Below are 17086 nucleotides of genomic sequence, written 5' to 3' on the forward strand. Positions count from 1 at the left end.
AAAGCTCTAGCAAAAAGTTTAATTTTTTTTCTTAGTTTTTCTGACATATTTAGTATAGCATGAATAAGAATAGAAGCTGGATAATTTCTGTGTTAGATTGTAAACTAAAGGATATGGTTTCTGTTAGTGGAGATAAGATGGAAATGAAAAATGTAGGAAGTAATTTGTGATATATTTTAAATACTTTTTTAATATATATATTGCTTAGTATTACACTAGTATCATCCCACAAAATGCCAAATGTGTATAGAGAAAATAGTAAGGTGTTTTTAATTAAGTACTCTACTAAGACATTAATGAAATCGCAGTAGGTTGACTCCAATGTTTTATAACACTTGCAAAGCAAAAACATCAGGATTTAAGTAATGTAAAATTTCTTATTCCATTGCACATTATTATCTTTGCATTGAGGTAGGTATTTCATGTATAGAAATGAGATTATCCAAAGGTTGTAATTATCTTGTTAAAAGAGAAACTATTTTCAGGACATGAGACTGATTCATCTCTCGATTTCTTCTTGCCAAAACCAGAATGGTTATGAGTATATCAATGAGTAGAGATTTATTTTGAGGTCAGCATTAAAATATTTACTTGCATAGATCTTTAAGATTGTATCTTCTTGCTTCCCTTGTGCAAGTATTTTGTATATTAATTTAAATATGACTTATTAGAATGAAAAAACTAAACCAGGGTCAAATATAGATCAGTGTGGTGGGTTTATCTGGGCCAGCATCCATAAAGCCTCTCACTCGCTCCAGTCTCTCCCTATACCCAGAGGGGTGGGGAGAAGAATAGGAAGATCAAAAGTGAGAAAACTCTTTGACTGACATAAAGACTGTTACTAAGCAGAGGAAAGAGGAAAAAGGACAAGTGAATCAAAGGCAATCAGTCACTCACCATCTCCCACAAACAGACCAATGCCCAGCCAGTCTCCAAGGAACAGCCGCTTTGGAAGGTATACAATCCCTTTCTCTTCCTCTATCCCAGTTTTACTGCTGAGCGTGACATTATACTCCAAGGAATATCCCTTTGGCCAGTTTGGGTCACCTTTCATGGCTCTATCTTGCCCCTGCACCCACACTCACTGAGCAGGGGTAGTGGTGCATGTGCACAGAATTAGAAAATCTAAGGTCTGTGCAAGCACTGTTCACCAATAACACAAACATTTTATAACTAAAACTATCACTATTTTAGTCATAAGTGTAAACCACAGCACCATATGGGCTGCTGGGAAAAATGTTAACTCTATCCCAGCCAGACCCAGTACAATTAGTTCAAAGCTATTTATGTATCGAATCTATTAATATGTAAAATATGTGATTATTGCTCAAATATTTTAGGGTTTTTTTTGTACAGTTTAGTACGGAGATGAAATGATAGTATATGCCAGTGTTCATTCTTCTGTCATGGTTCAAGCTCAGTCAGCCATGCAGCTGCTCACTCACTCCCCCCCTTCTTCCCCTCCCGCTCCCGGAGGGATGGGGAGGAGAATCAAAAGAATGTAACTCCCATGGGCTGAAAGAAGAACAGTCCAGTCACTAAGGTATAACACAAACCACTGCTGCTGCCAACAATGACAATAATGATAAGGGAAATAACAAGGGAAGAAAATACAACCCCTCACCACCCACCAACAGATACCCAGCCCGACTAAGCAGTGATCTAACCCTTCCAGGTAACTGCCCCCAGTTTATATACTGGGAATGACGTGCTGTGGTATGGAATACCTCTTTGGCTAGTTTGGGTCAGGTGTCCTGCCTCTGCTTCCTCCTGACTTCTCCTACTCCCTGGCAAAGCATGAGACTCAGAAAGTCCTTGGTTGAAATAAACATTACTGAGCAGCAACTAAAGACATCAGTGTTATCAGCGCTGTTCCCAGGCTGAAAGTCAAAACTACATCACTGCACCAGCTACTAAGGAGAAAAATGACTGCTACTGCTGAACCCAGGACAGTGTCAAATGCAATTAATCCTGACAAAAGTCATGTTACTAGCTAAAATAAGTTATATAACTTAAATTAAAAGGCAAAGTCTATGGACCTTCACAACTCATTTGAAATTAGAATATGAGTTTAATTATAGTAGACTTCAAGTCAAAATAATTAGTCACCATGAAGGACTCAAATTCTCATCACACATTCATTTATTTCAAATAGAAATCCTCCTTTGCTAAATTTCGGTTAGCCATCTGTGTCATGTTTATTAGAATATCCTTTCATTAGATAGGAAAACCCTTTCAGCTATAAGAGGAACAGTACCAATATTTGCTGAAATGTGAAATACCTATAATTCTATTTTGATTTCAGTGCTTTTCATATTTCTTAAAAACCTCTCTCCTTTCTAGATTTCCAGTTCATTTTGATTTAATGAGTTATTAAAGATAATCCATTCAGACATTTAAGAAGAGTAACTACCCACACACACAAATGCACACACAAAACCAAAACTTACCAGTTAATATTTTCTTATGCACTTTAGATGTTGTATTTATATTTGTGCGTTAAAGAACAAGAAGAAATTAAACTGTAACACCTAAAAAGGAGCATTAAGACTTGGTTTATCCTGAAGTTACACTGTAGCAGAGTACATCGCAACAGAATGGAGAATAAGGTCTGTAGGGGATTATCTTTGGCAGCTGTGTAAACAAGATAACTATTTCTCAGTTTAAAAGGGGGTAATAATGAGTTTCTGACTCAAGTAATGACTAAATGAACAAAATAAAATATTTGTGCAAATTCTTAGAGCCATGTAGCCACCCAAGTAGACAAGACTATAAGGCAGAGTTTTCAAGAATTTCAGCAGAACTATGAGCCTGTGTAGATGCACTGCACAGCATCAGTGTGCTATTCTACTATTAACATTAAGTAACATCACCTAGGGTGGCCAGAAGACCAGCGTTGTCCTTAGAGATAGACTTCTAAAATGGATTGGCCAAACTATCTGCACAAAAAGTTTGCATACACTTTTCCTTGTTCTACACTCAAGTATGTAGCTCATCTGTGTGTAAGACAATGAAATAACAAAAATTCATAGGTGTTAGGGTAGTGGATATTCTTTGAAAAAGAAATAAAGGGTGTAAATTCTTACACCTTAACCCCATGAAACCCACCCATCCCGTTCTTTCCTGCAGAGAGAAGAGGGCTTTGTAGTTCTGGCAAAAAAGTAAAAAAGTGCTTGAAAGCTTAATTGCAAGAAGTTTTTTGGCTAACCTACTAATTTTAAGCTAACCTGCTCCTGCTTTTGCAGAAAGAATTCTATGCTATGATGCTCTTCCACTGAAGCCAGAACACCATATTCTAATACACTGTTAGGAAGTAACCAACTGAGTACTTAGAAAAATCAGAAAGAGTGGAAGATTGATGTAGTGATTTAGGAAACCTATACACAAATAAGTAAATCCTGAAATGGAGAGCTATCTGGACACTATAGCATTTCTCCTATAAATTAACTATCCCTTAGGACTGTTTTTAATTCAGATCATTTCAGCGATCTACTTTAAACAGCTATACAGTCTTGATAGGATGTAAAACAGATGTGGAAATCAACGGCCAGAACAAAGGAAAGAGTCCAGAATTTTTGTTTTTCTCCATCGCTGAAGCCAGTACATTAAGAAACAACGGCTTAATAAGTTTCTTTATTGTGGGACTGTGTACATCCTTCATATTCAGTCTGTAAATGAATAAAAAAGGAGAGGTATCCTCATACTAGGGCTAAGGGAAAACAATATGAAGAATCATTGTTATACAAATGGATCTAAATTTGATGACAAAGTATTAAAAGAGGTGTTCACTCTTGTTCCTTAGGCTCTTCAAAACTGGCTTTTTCTCTATAAAGAAGTTGTTAAGTAGCAGTGGCCTTATCGGGAATTTATTCCAGTGACTAAAAAGGAGTCAATCTCATTTATAAGATCCTTTAATATTTGTTGTGCATACTAAAATAAACATGTCTAAAAGTGTGCATCATAAAATTCTGTTTTTTAAGTTTCTGCAAGAATTCTTTGCTAATGTTTCTGTTCAATGTGATGAAGATTTTGCTGACTAAGTAGGAAATTTGTATCTACAAATACCATATAAACGAACAATAGGCATGATTGTATTATGCACAAAATCTCTCTTGTAAATCAGAGTTGTTGCGGTTCTTTTCCTGCTAATTTGCCAGACACCATGTCAATATTTGGCAATATTATTAGTTTGAAATTTTCAGGGTCACCAAAATTTCATTTGAGTTATAATTATTACCATTTACCAGTAAACATTCTGCCATAGATTGTGTTCCAAAAATATTTTAGATCCTCTCTGTTAAAAATTAATATTTTACATTTTTTTTTTGTAGTTTTTAATAACATCCATCTGAAAGTTTATAGTGCCTCCTTTTTTATCTCCTTTTCCTCTCCCTTTTCCTCATCTCTTTCTGACCCCGAAACAGTAAGAGCACCCATAGCTTGTATTCACACAGTGAATTTTCCATTTTATTGTGTCTGCTCCTTCTGCAGATACAAATGCTGCAGTATCCCAAATGCTGCAATAAAGACTCATATTGTTTTTATACCTATGCTCAACACCACTAAGGGACCAATGAATGAAGATGTACTTAGAGCAGTTCCAGGAGTCCCTTTCAGTGTCAGAAAGCTGGTTGAATAATATAGGGGAGCATGAATTTCCATATACACTGAGCTTTCTGTTAGCATTAATAGGGAGGTTTGGCACATTCATATACAGGGTGACATTTGGATAAAAACTCCATACAGAGCAGAAATTTGTTGTAGACAGAAATAGTTAATAAATATGCCAGAATAACAAATTATAAAAAGTTATGAAATACACCAAAGCACTAATCTAGTTCCACACTCTCAGTGCTGAGGCACTGAGTTCAACTGTTGTTGCTTAGAAACACTAAGACTCATTTTAACCAGTTTTCTTGCTACTGATTTGGCCACCTTATTTAGCATATCACGTTGCACAGACAAACTCATTGAAGTATAGCCTTTGGAAAATATTGTCCAGAACAATCAGAAAATCTTTGCTATATAAGGTCCAGATTCAAGACTATAAATAACAGATCCAGCTAGCACATCTGTTCACAGTAATTTCCATATTTGACATCTTAAAGAGAACTTTTTTTTTATGCTTTATATCATTATGTTTTATATCCTCCCATTCACAAAACCACAATTTTAGCAAAAAAGATCTGAATTAGGAGAATGTTAAATGTTTCACAAACACATCTAATGCAGTTCGTCAGTTACAACTGTTGTTGAACAGAAGAACACACTCTGTGATTCTTAATCTACAGTGCAAATGTCTAGTATTGGGTAGTCATAATTCACAGGCTGAATACTGTGGTAAGACCTTGTAGACAACTAAAGAATATTACATATGCTTGTGACAGTCTTAATCATCTCAAATACAAGTTTACAATACTTATATAATGTATACATGTACACACAGACCAAAGAAAGGGGGGTGAAGAAAAAAAATTACCTTTAACCATGTATTGTAGTATAAGCTTTCCCTGATAGATGAACACTAAATGAAGCAAAATGCCTTCATTAAAGATTTAGTGTTTTGTTAAATATAAACAAACTTGAAAAATCATGGATTCTCACAATTTATTTTACTTTATTTGAGAAAATATTTACTGTTCTGACTTTTTGTATTGGAAGGAGAAAAACAGTTAAAAGTGAGCTCTGGAGACTGCCACTGAAAACAACAAAATGGACAAAACCAAAGAGAGAGAAAAAGTGTCACAAAATCAAGAAGTTATCTTCATTAATTATAGTTAACAAATATAAAGGGCAGTGGTCCAGAAGTAGAGGCCAGAAGATTTCTGGTGATCAAATTTCTAACAAAGGAATCTTAGGGACTGAGATAAACAGGTAAAAAATAGGGTCTGTTGAAAGGTATATGATGTGAAGGAAAAAGTGTAAGAATGAAACATTTTTATTCTAGGACTAAAAATATTAAGAAATACATGGCATCTGGCAGTTTCTCAAGCAAATATAAAAGCACAAGGGTGGGGTCACTAAAAAAAGAAGGAAGAAATCACTAAATTCTTTCACTGGATAAACTAGAAATGAGGTGGCGAATTCTCAATGCTTTACACTTTTAATCATGTCCTAGATCCCAGCCTACTTAAGATTTTGAACCAGAAGCAGTATTCATTATTGCAACTGCTGTTCTGCTGCTCAAGACCAGAAAATTGTATTTCCATACAAAGGCTAGATTACGTACCACAGCAGTGACAATCTTTAGCATTTCACTGCCAAAAGAAGTCTTGCCTGCCCAGATAACTGTTTGATCACTCCTTGCCTCCAGATTCATATTCCTACCACCTTCCTTGTGCTGTGGTTTTTTTCACTTTCAGCAAGCTGGTTCACCTCCTTGAATAGAAAACCAATCCAACCACCATTGCTATTGTTATGGCACGCGGAGCTGCTCATTCCAGTAAAGTATCGCACAAGAAACAGAGCAAAGAGGGAGAGGAGATATGTGCTGGAAATGCAGAGGGACCTCTCAGCTTCCGTGTGTACAATAGTGTCCGAGTAAATACATTATGCATATACATTTTCTTAGCTAATTACTGAGAGTGGTATTCAGCTTTTTTGATGTTCTTGGTTATGAAAAATGAAGATTATATCCGTGATAAGCATTTACCAACAGCAGGCATGATAAAAAACAACCATGCAGACTCTTATTTCTGTACAAGCTTCATAAAACAGATGGACAATAGGAACTCTGCTGATCTGATGGCCTCATTCTTCTGTAGAAATCAGTGCTAGCTACTGTTGTGAAAAAAGGTAGTCCAAGCAAAATTCCTCCATATAGGTTGCATTTGCATGAATATGAATCTGAAAAAGATGTACCTCAGAGCTGTTTCTGTCTGCCATTTGAAGACTTAGAGTAGGTGTGGATCATAAAGGAAGAAAAAGGAGACAAATTAGTCTGGGAATAATTACCAGTTCATGAAACATAGACCCATCCTGTCAACAATTCAGTATAAGCCCCTAGCAAAAGGAAGCAATGCAAGGACTGATTTGCATGTAGTGGAAAATGGATATTTTAGGCATAAATCTACATTGCTTTGCCCTGTTAAGGTATCAAGAGAAATAGATTCTGGTTTAAAAATTTTAGGAAGTATATTCCTTCTTATATTATACTCCTTTCACAAAAAATACAATGATAATTTTGTTTGCAGGAGCCCTTTCCCTTCAAAACCATTATTTGTATTAATTTTGTCTTGTCTGACATTATTAGTTCCTGAATAATACTGCATAAATGTGAAGTGTTTAAGTAATATCCATAGTTATCAGTAAATTTTGTCATTCCTACATGATCCTTTCAGATGAGCTCTTTTTTAGTATCAGTTCTATCATAATGGTATCTAAAAATGATTCCTTAATCACTTACAGGACACCTGATGGACATTCTGTCAATTCCATATGCCAAACAGAAGTAAAATGAAGGCAATAAAGTAAAGAAAAAATGTTCGAAGGTAGAAGTACAGATTAAAAAAGTTTTTATTTCAACAAAACCTTGAACTGCTCACAAACCTCTAGAGATCCTATGCCTTATTTTTCTTTTTTAATTACTCACCATCTTAGGATGCTTCAAACAACAAAGGCAACAGCGCTGTCTCCCTGGTTTCAAAAGTATTATAAACATCTTTAAAATAAAACCAGAGTTGCTGGTTTAAAATGGAAGGGGTTTTGCTACTAATTTTGAACATTCTGTTTTTGACAGGACTTTCAGAATGGTATGGAAGAATTTGTTCTCACTATATCTATGGTCTATTTAAAACAGAACTCATGACCCAATTTTTCCGAATCAAAGGATGATCTGGAATCTAGAATTCCACTATGGATGAAATGAACTTTTTTTTTTTTTTTTTTTTTTTTTTTTTTTAATTTTCACCTTGATAAGGAATCTGTATATCATCTAGGTATTTTTTTAGGAATTATCAGTTCTTGTAGACGTTGTATTTATTAATGAGTGAGTCAAATGAGAAATCACCTACTTCTATTTTAAACTGTCAGTGACTTTTAGTATGCTTTCAGGCAAGAAATTATGGGCCATTTGTATCTGTTAAAAAAATAAAATATACTAGATATGTTAACTCGATACAACTAGATATGCTAACTAAATATGAAACACCCCCCCCAAGATGGTGATGTAAAACAAAATAAAATCCTTGTATCTATAGTTCTCTTGCATAGTCACAAGACAGTAAGGGTTTTTTTATCTGCACGTACCTCCACACCAGACTGAAAAAAAAATGTTTGTATGTAAAGATTGTGATTGTAGACCAAATTTGAGCTTAAGCATTGTTTTCTGACTTTGAAAGCTCAAAAGTTCATGACTGGCTCATGGAAACTTTCTTTGTGTTTTGAAAACGTAGACATTTCAAGGGCTTCAACTCAGCAAGAGTTTAAAGTTTATAATTCTGTAAGAGCTACAACCTAGATTACTGCCACTGTAGTGAGAGTAAGGGGTGACATTTTTGAAACTAAGATTAATTTTGCATGGACCATACCAGCCTGATGTTAAATCTTGGTAAATTAATTCTTTGCATTTTTATCCGAAGTAATTTAAATAGAAAGTTTAAATGAAACACCATAACTAGGAATATAACAAGCAAAGAAATTTTATTCACTTGCATAGCATGTCTTACCTGTGAAAGCTACAGTTTGTAATCATGTTTCTCTTTCATGTGAGTAGTCAGCAACTAGTTAGAAAGTGTCCAATTAAAAGTATATCACTGTCAAAATGGTGGTGTAAATACCAACCTGAAAACATGAGTTAATTTCTCATTACTGTGCCCCACGTGGTACACATTTCTCTAAATTGGGATAGAGTTAAACTCATGAAAGTCTTTATCAGTGAACATGACAATCTTGCATTTTGCCTCTACCATCCTGAGGCTTGAATGGGTTTCAAAACGTTACTTTGTACTTTAGTTCAACTGTATCTTGTCTATGCATTTCCAGAGGTCGGGTCATCAGATTATATTACTTGGGACCAGTTTCTGCAACGAGTTGACATCCTCTGCAATTAGTGGCTCTACAGTTAGATTAATGTTTCAGTTATCTGCTGTTATTGAATAGTGTCCTTATACTGAATGTCAAAAGTGTTTTGGAAAACTAAACTCATACAAGTCAACACAAAAACTTCTAAAATATAAGAAACTTCATCACAAAAAAGACTTGAAAAGAAGACCTAGTCACTGGCAGACATTCCTTTCTGTGATCTGGGATGCCAGCCTGGATGCTCATTCTCACTGGTAAATACAGCTTTGAACTGGGGAGAATATTTTCCAGCTGACTAAATTGCCAGATAGCCTTATTAATAAACATGGTGTGGTTTAGGGTGCTGGAAAATATGGAAGCTCTTTGTTTCCATTTTTGTAGGAAAAAAACCCTGTAACGAACAGTTGTCAATTTTATAAACACAAATGATTTTTTTTTTCTGCATTCTGTGTAACTGCACAGCAGATGGGGTGTAATGTTAAAAATTATTCTGATCAGCATCCAGTGTTAAACAACAAGCAACATGATCTTCTGTCCTTCCTTTTGGTGTCATGCTTATCTATTCTTGTAGATTGCTGCTCTCTCTCAAGTCAGCTATAGATATTGCCGGCATCCTGTCTTGCTCATAATTCTCAGATACTTTTTTTTTTTTTTTTTTTCAGGATAAAATGTTCTTCTTCAAAAGTTTCTGGATAGCTCTATAAAAAGTCAAGGCAAATTCAGTATCTTTTCTTTGGATCTATTAGATCTGTTGTTATCTGTACAGAAGACATCCTTTTACCACTTCTGTTGAACACTCCTAACTTGCTTTAGTACCAGCCAATATCAGTTAAAGTCTCATACAAGATTCAAAGTATCCACTATCAATTAGAAAAGCATGTTTGCAAGGTTTAGTTAATTTAGAGTTGCCCAGCAAGATTACTCTGAGAACAATGATATATTTTCACTCTCAGTTCTTGTTAACTAATAGGCCATAAAATGATTTTTACTCACCATAAGACCTTTGAAGTTCAAATAACTAAGATAAGTTTCATTCAACTCATTGTTCTTTCAAGTTTTAATCAGCTAAAAATGCTGCTTAATATTTTTTCTTACGACAATGCATGCTTATTTCTAACATATATTCATTTGCATATCAGAAAGATCTATTTGACTGATGCTTTATCATCCTTTTACAAACATTCCACTTCAGTTAGAAGGTAATAAATTACATTAAAAGACATACATTTTCTGAATAAATTATTTTGCAGAAAAAAGAAAAAGGGTATGAAGTATCCTGTCAGTGGTGCATAAACCCCTCTTAGTTAGCACTCCCACATACTTTTGAAACTATTCTTCTTTTTTTATCAAAAAAGAAAGAAATCTTTTATCCAAATCAGTGGTTTAAGCAAAGCACTGCTTTGAGCCTCAAGGATAGCACAACCTGGCACTGCCTAATTCATCAGCCCACATTTCGCAGTGGCAAGGTTTCTGCGTCTAACAGGGCTTTAGTAGAATTTCCATGGAGATTAAAAATACAATAAAATCTTAATTATTTTCTGGAATTAAAATGATGAATTGTATTACACAGAGCAACATGACATCACAGTATTATTTTAATACTACCTCAATTTTTTAGTTCATATTGAGCAATGGATTTTTTAAAAGAGGACACAATTGCATGGCTGATGTAGTCACAAAAGTTGCTGAAGTCTTGGTGTGTGGGGAAAAATGAAGTGTATAAAGAAGCTGCAGCCAAGAAAAAGAGTGGAGATAGCATGTAAGTAACGTGTCTTGATTGGTAACTTCACTGGTTACCGCAGAAAGCACAAGGAGTGTCAGTAGTACTATACCAGTAATAAACTTAACATGGAGATTCAAATACCCTGCAGTTATGTTCATTATTAGATTATTTTCCAAAATAGTTATTACCTCTGTTAATCTTACTTCACATCTCAGAAAAGGTTTTGCCTATGTTTCGTCCCTCTGCTTACTTACCTATGTCTTTGATAAGTGGAAAGACTCTAGAACAGTTGTTAACAGTTGAGTAAATTAACTTCTCCAGGAGCAGAGCTTAGGATTGTTGAAACTTTGTAATTCCATAAGAACACTTTAGTGTAGCATTTAGCATGAAGTTTAGGTCACTCTTTTGGGGAGAGTGACAGTATTAACATCTGCTCAGCAGCAAGAAAATGGATTAGTAATATACTGGAATCCCCAAGGATACTCTGACAATCTGCTTCCCTTCTCCCAGCTTTTCGGTTAGGTTCTTCATTGGCTTGTTAAAATTAGGACAAATAATTTTCCTGGGGAAAGGTGATATGTAAATGTTTTAAGAAAACAGCAAGAATAGCAAAAAGGAATATTCCATGTGCCCTTTTAGCTCTCTGTGTTTCCAGGACTCTCATGTCTGTCACAAGCTGAATCATCATCCTTAGGCTGCAATTGCCATGCAAGCACTTTGTAAATTATATTAATAAAGCTTTGCAATGAAATTCTTATAGCCCTCCCAAAAAGTAGCCTGACTTTGGCTGAGGTGGTAAGAAATCCATGCATTTCCTAGCTGTCAGCTACATTTGCCAAGGTCCACAAACTGCAGCTTAGGAAGGGATGTGTAAAATGGCCTTCTTGCCCTTCTGATCTCAATCCTCCTGTCTCCAGGCTGCTTCCTCATGTGACTCTGAGGTTGTTACCAGTTAAGCTAGCTGGCAATGGCCTCAGAGAGCTTTTATTTTTTCACTTTGAATTAGATCTGCATAAATCCCTTGCCAAATAGGCCTCTATCCAGAACAATGGACATTCATTGAAACGTACTTGAAAACCCAGTTTATCAGCTAGATGAGGCAGAGCAGTGGTAGAAGAGGCTCCCATCAACAGAGGTTTCCATCAGGGGCTATGGTCCTGTAATGTATACATTGGCATAACAAAGGAGAGACACTGTAATAGCTCAGTGCCTCCATGGGATTTCCTTATCACAATGGCATAAAGATAGTGAATTGTATTGTGTGTTGTACCAAAGGTTTTGAATAGTGCTTTAGTTCTTAATGACACGAACAGGATTCCAAAGGAAGATAGGCCTGTTTGACCTGCTGTTTCAGCTGGTTTTTGACTCTTACATACAGATGTTTCTATATTCTCCACAACTGACTGCCGTGCACATGGTGACTGATAGCAGTGATATTCTATCCAGAGTAATCTATAAAACTAGGAAAGATGGTGAAGCAGAGACATAGATGTGTGCTAAATGACTGTGATTTATCTATTAATTCCACAGAAGAGATTATTATATCATTGATACTACTACTACTCCTCACTGTCTTAATCAGTCTTAACATACAGGGAACAATTTTCCCCTATCAAGTTTTAATGTAAATAGAAAATATAAAAAAACAGTATTAGGATGTAGTCTCACAATTGCATAGTCTCTTACATGTAGCCCACACAAACCCACAAAGACTGGGAGCACTTTCCAGTCTGTAGGTCAGAGCAAACACCTCCACCATGTTCTGACTTTGTGCCAGTGGACTTGCACAGGTCCCAGGCCATTCCCCGTACTCTGGGGTGCAGCAGAACTCAGTTTCAATATATATTTTTTTGTTGCCTACACTACTTTCAGTAGAAAGGTTTATGTGTCTTGTTTGTGTGTGTTTCCACTAGCTATAGGTTTTAGTTTAACAGGAGATACCTCTCCCTGAAGTAATTCTGCACTGATATTCTTAGTGATTGCAGCTAAAAAGTTATACTACTGGTGTCATGACAGATTTGGTGCAAGAATGTGTGACTTTTCTGTGAAATACAGTGAAGCCTTTGTTTTTCAGTATGGCACTTTTTTGAACTCTGTGTGGAATAGAAAGTTTAACTTTATTTAGATATTATTGAGATGAACATCCAGATGGCATAAAGGTACATTATACATTAAGTCTTTAATACTGAAACCTAATGGCCCATCAGCTTTTCTTCAACCAACAGATTCTTTCTATTACCTCAGGTGCTTTTCGAATAGGGCTCATGCCACATTTCTAGCTTTCTCATGGGGCCTGTCACATATTCACATTTAATTATTTTCATGCTGGTTGGCTTTGGCTGTGGGATGCCCTAAGCAGTAGGAAGTCAGTAGGAAGAAACAGCTGAGCACATTTCTGTTATATGACCTGTTCTAGTGATGTGCTGTTGATTGCCTGTTGTTTGGCAGTGGTGGTGTAAACATGCTCACTCCAGCTGGAATCTTTAGGGCATCTTGTACCCCATAGAAATGAGGCTTTAAAAAAAACTGTGCTGTTCTTTGGCAAGGTTGCAAATCCATCTGATAAAGATAGGATTGTTTTCACAATGTTCTTCAACTTCTTTAAGGCATTTAATTTATTATGGGATGATAATTGTGTTAAAAAGAATAACAAAGGCTAAAGAAAATAAAACTAGGACACGGTTTTAGACACTTTAATTTATAAGTGGATTAGAGGCTGAAATAATGACAAGCTGCAGACTATAACACCTCACTGTGAAATGTCATCAGTTAGACTTCCTTCACGTGTGTTTTTTCTGGGAGTAGTTCTCACTTCAGTTTTCAGTATTTTTATTAATAAACTGCAATAAAATTTGAAATCAGGATAAAGACTGCAGAGGACAGATGGTGGGGTTCTAAATTATAGTAGTGAAATGTGATAGAAGATAAAAACAAAGTCTTCTTACAGTCTTGCATTATGTCAGATATAGGCTGGAGAGAACTGAATCATAGCTCATAAGAAGGAAAACAATATGTGTTGTTTTATTTCTTACTGTCTATCTGCTCAGTGGAAATTTTCAAATTTAAAAAAAACCCTGACATAAAATACTTTTAAGTGGATGAAGAGTATCTTTTTAAAAAAATCAACAAAAGAAAATATCCAAATATTACCTTCTTGTAGAAATCTTCTCCTTTAAACCTTTTAAAATATCCTGTAGAATAAAAGTGACAAGGACTTCAACACTACAAGTGTTTTCTGACAAAGAAATAAATTACTCTCTAGTACCAAATTATGTTTTAATTTCTGAAAGTATTCATATTTATAAGTTTCATTTAAGATATTTTAAGTTCTTTTTTCTTTATTTTAGCCTTCAATAAAAACCAGAAACATAGGCCTGCTGCAAGATAAAGAGAAATTTATGCTGAAATATGCAATATGCATGGTCCCTGTGATCTAGAATTTAGAATGTTTTTAATATGTATGAGGACATAAATATCAATAAAACAGTCTTCATGGGCTTTTGACACATACTTGTGATCTGTGAAACAAGCAGTCTGTCCATCAAAAGATACTCTGGTTTAAGGCAGTACTTGTGAGCACACATGTTCTATTTCTTTCTTCTCTTTTCCTACTCCACTATATACGATGTCTGTAAAAAAACCAGAAATGACGGGAGATAATATTATGCATACTGTGGAAATTATTTATTAATATAAGAATTTAGTTACTGACAGATGATATACTGTAGAAATAGTAAGACTATTGATTTATTAAGACAATAAGAAGCACACAGAAGTATGTAAAATAATGTATTTTCAAGTAAAAAGTTTAAAGTATAAAGTAGTAAATAGATTCTGGTTGTTAATTTAAATGATCTCATATCTTGTCTCTAGCTTACTACAAATCTTCTTTTCTAAAGGTAGAACCTATTAGATTTAAAGGCTAAAATACATCCCTAAACTGTTTTTACAAAAAGTTGTGTAAATCTGGAGAGTTCTTAAGGAACTTCCTTCCTTCCCTTGCAAGGAGTCTAACCATGATCCTGGGAAGTGCAAGGTGAAAACTTAAAGCCTCTTGGGAAGTTTCAGGTCAACCAGGAGTGTATGTGATAAGTTTGTCTTCAAACTAAGAGCAGTCACAGTCTAAGTCATGTCTAAGTCTAAGTCATAGTCTAAATCACAGTCTAAGTTTCTGACTTATGTCTATATGCAAGTTAATGAGGGCTTAAAGATGATCAGAATCTTATATCCAAGTCCCTTCATTCTGGTAGTTGTAACAATGATAATATTTGATTTCTTCAGTAAAACATATCCCACTATAAATATGCAAAGCGCTATTGTTTCTGAATTAAAAAGCCTGTGCCTTCTCTAAAATCCTTGAAAACTGTATGGACAAAACCTATTGTATTGAATTTTAGCTCCAGAACAAACAAGGTGTCCTGTGTTTGGGATACTTCTTTTATCCCTATTGAATGTGAAGAAGACAGAAAACAGTAACCGAAAAATATCCTTGAGATGAGTTTCCAAATTCTTCTTCTGTTGCAAATAAAATGTGATTTTTACAAAAAATTGAATGGGCAGATTAAGCATCTTTACACAAATAGATATATTAATGAGCAGAAACTAACTTCCGTCTGTTAGGGGGATCAACGGAATTCCCCACCCTTATCTCCAATGTTCTCCTCTGCTGAATTATCATCATTTGTAAAATTCAGGTTTCTAATACACATGAAGAATTTGTTGCACATAACCATGCAGAAAATATCACAGTAATATCTTTACCAAATTCACCTCTGCAAGAAATATTGTGCAGTCCATGAAGAGATATCAAAACGTATGATAAAGAATAGAACTAAATGAAGTATTGAAAGATGATGAGATATTGTTACAAGAATCAAGTTCATAGTGAAAGAAGAATATAGCATTTACCAGAATATGATTTTAATTTCAATTTGCTTAATCCTAAAATAAGCATAAATCAGCAAACTGGGAATGTCTTACTCAAGTATATTCATGAAAAATGCAGCTTTTGTGTAGGAAAGTTTCTAGTGAAAGAGGTTTTATTGCCATCTTTACCATCAGGGTGAAAACAAGATACTTTGCCTAGAGATCATTCCATGTCTTTGCATCCACTAGAAATTTTGTGCTGCCTCAAGGAATCTTTATCTTGGACATTTGATGTCTTAATATTGTTCATTGGCTTTTACAGGGGTGTGAAGGGGTCCATATCACTTTTTTTTTTTTAGAAAAAAAAGCAAAGAGTGAAACTCCAAAACTATTATTTCCATTGATAAGAGAATGGTCTAGATAAGTCTATATAAGGACAGACATCATTCAAGCTGCTTGTCATTTTTTTAATGATTTGAAATTCTGTAAATTTTAAATAATTTGAAGAATTTTCCCCAAAATTCAATAAGAAAAATACTGTTATTTATTTAATAGAAGGATGGCTTAGTTTTCGAGATAAGTAAAATTTCTGCTAATTAGCGAAAGTAAGAAAGTGTAGCTTAATTACAGGATCCTGACAGAAAGAAATAACATTAATTCCTACACTGAAGCTAATGAATCCTACTTAGTGACGGGGTTTGCTCTAGGAAAATAGTTCCATAATACTAATACTAACACTGACACTAACAATCTCAAATTTCCTTGATTCATATATGTTAAAATTCACATATAACTTATTTCTGCCTGAATTCAATTTTTTCAATGGCTGTATGCATCTTCGTTTTTAAGTAGCAAGTTAATACTATTTATAGTGATCATCAGTTTTAGAATGATTCAAAATGACATTTTTTCATAGAAATGATAGTAGCAGAATATGAATTTCCAGACATAAAGTTCTATATTAATGTGTGCATATTTTGATATCAAATGTAAGTAAACTCATATAGCTTGGTGAAATAGAATACTCTCCAATATTAAATTTGAATAATGCATATTTTTTTTAGTTTTATTTCACTGTGGAGAAAGTGAATCATGAAAGTGAACTTGAGAAGAAAAACTATCCAAGAGATTGTCTCTCATTATCAAACATTTTAAAAATATTTTATATAGTTAGCACATTTCTTTTCTTTTTTTTTTTTTTCTTTTTCTGAATAAAGGTAGCACCTGTACAAAGACATTTCCCTTGAAAGAGTTAACTTTTCAGGCCCACATGTTTGGCTTATCTGTAATGAACTTCTTTATGGACTCCTTTTCTTTTCTTCCCTGTGTACCTTAGGTGAACTGTAAGAAATATCTTGAGCCTTTGAATTAAGAAGCAATAAAATATTTTGATACCACCTTCTGAAATGATGGCTGAGTTGGAGCACTGAACTAATAAATAATAACAATTATGATAGGTCTTTTAATGTGAAAAGA

The sequence above is a fragment of the Psittacula echo genome, assembly GCF_963264785.1.
Source record: "Psittacula echo genome assembly, chromosome: 1".
NCBI classification, from domain to species: domain Eukaryota; kingdom Metazoa; phylum Chordata; class Aves; order Psittaciformes; family Psittacidae; genus Psittacula; species Psittacula echo.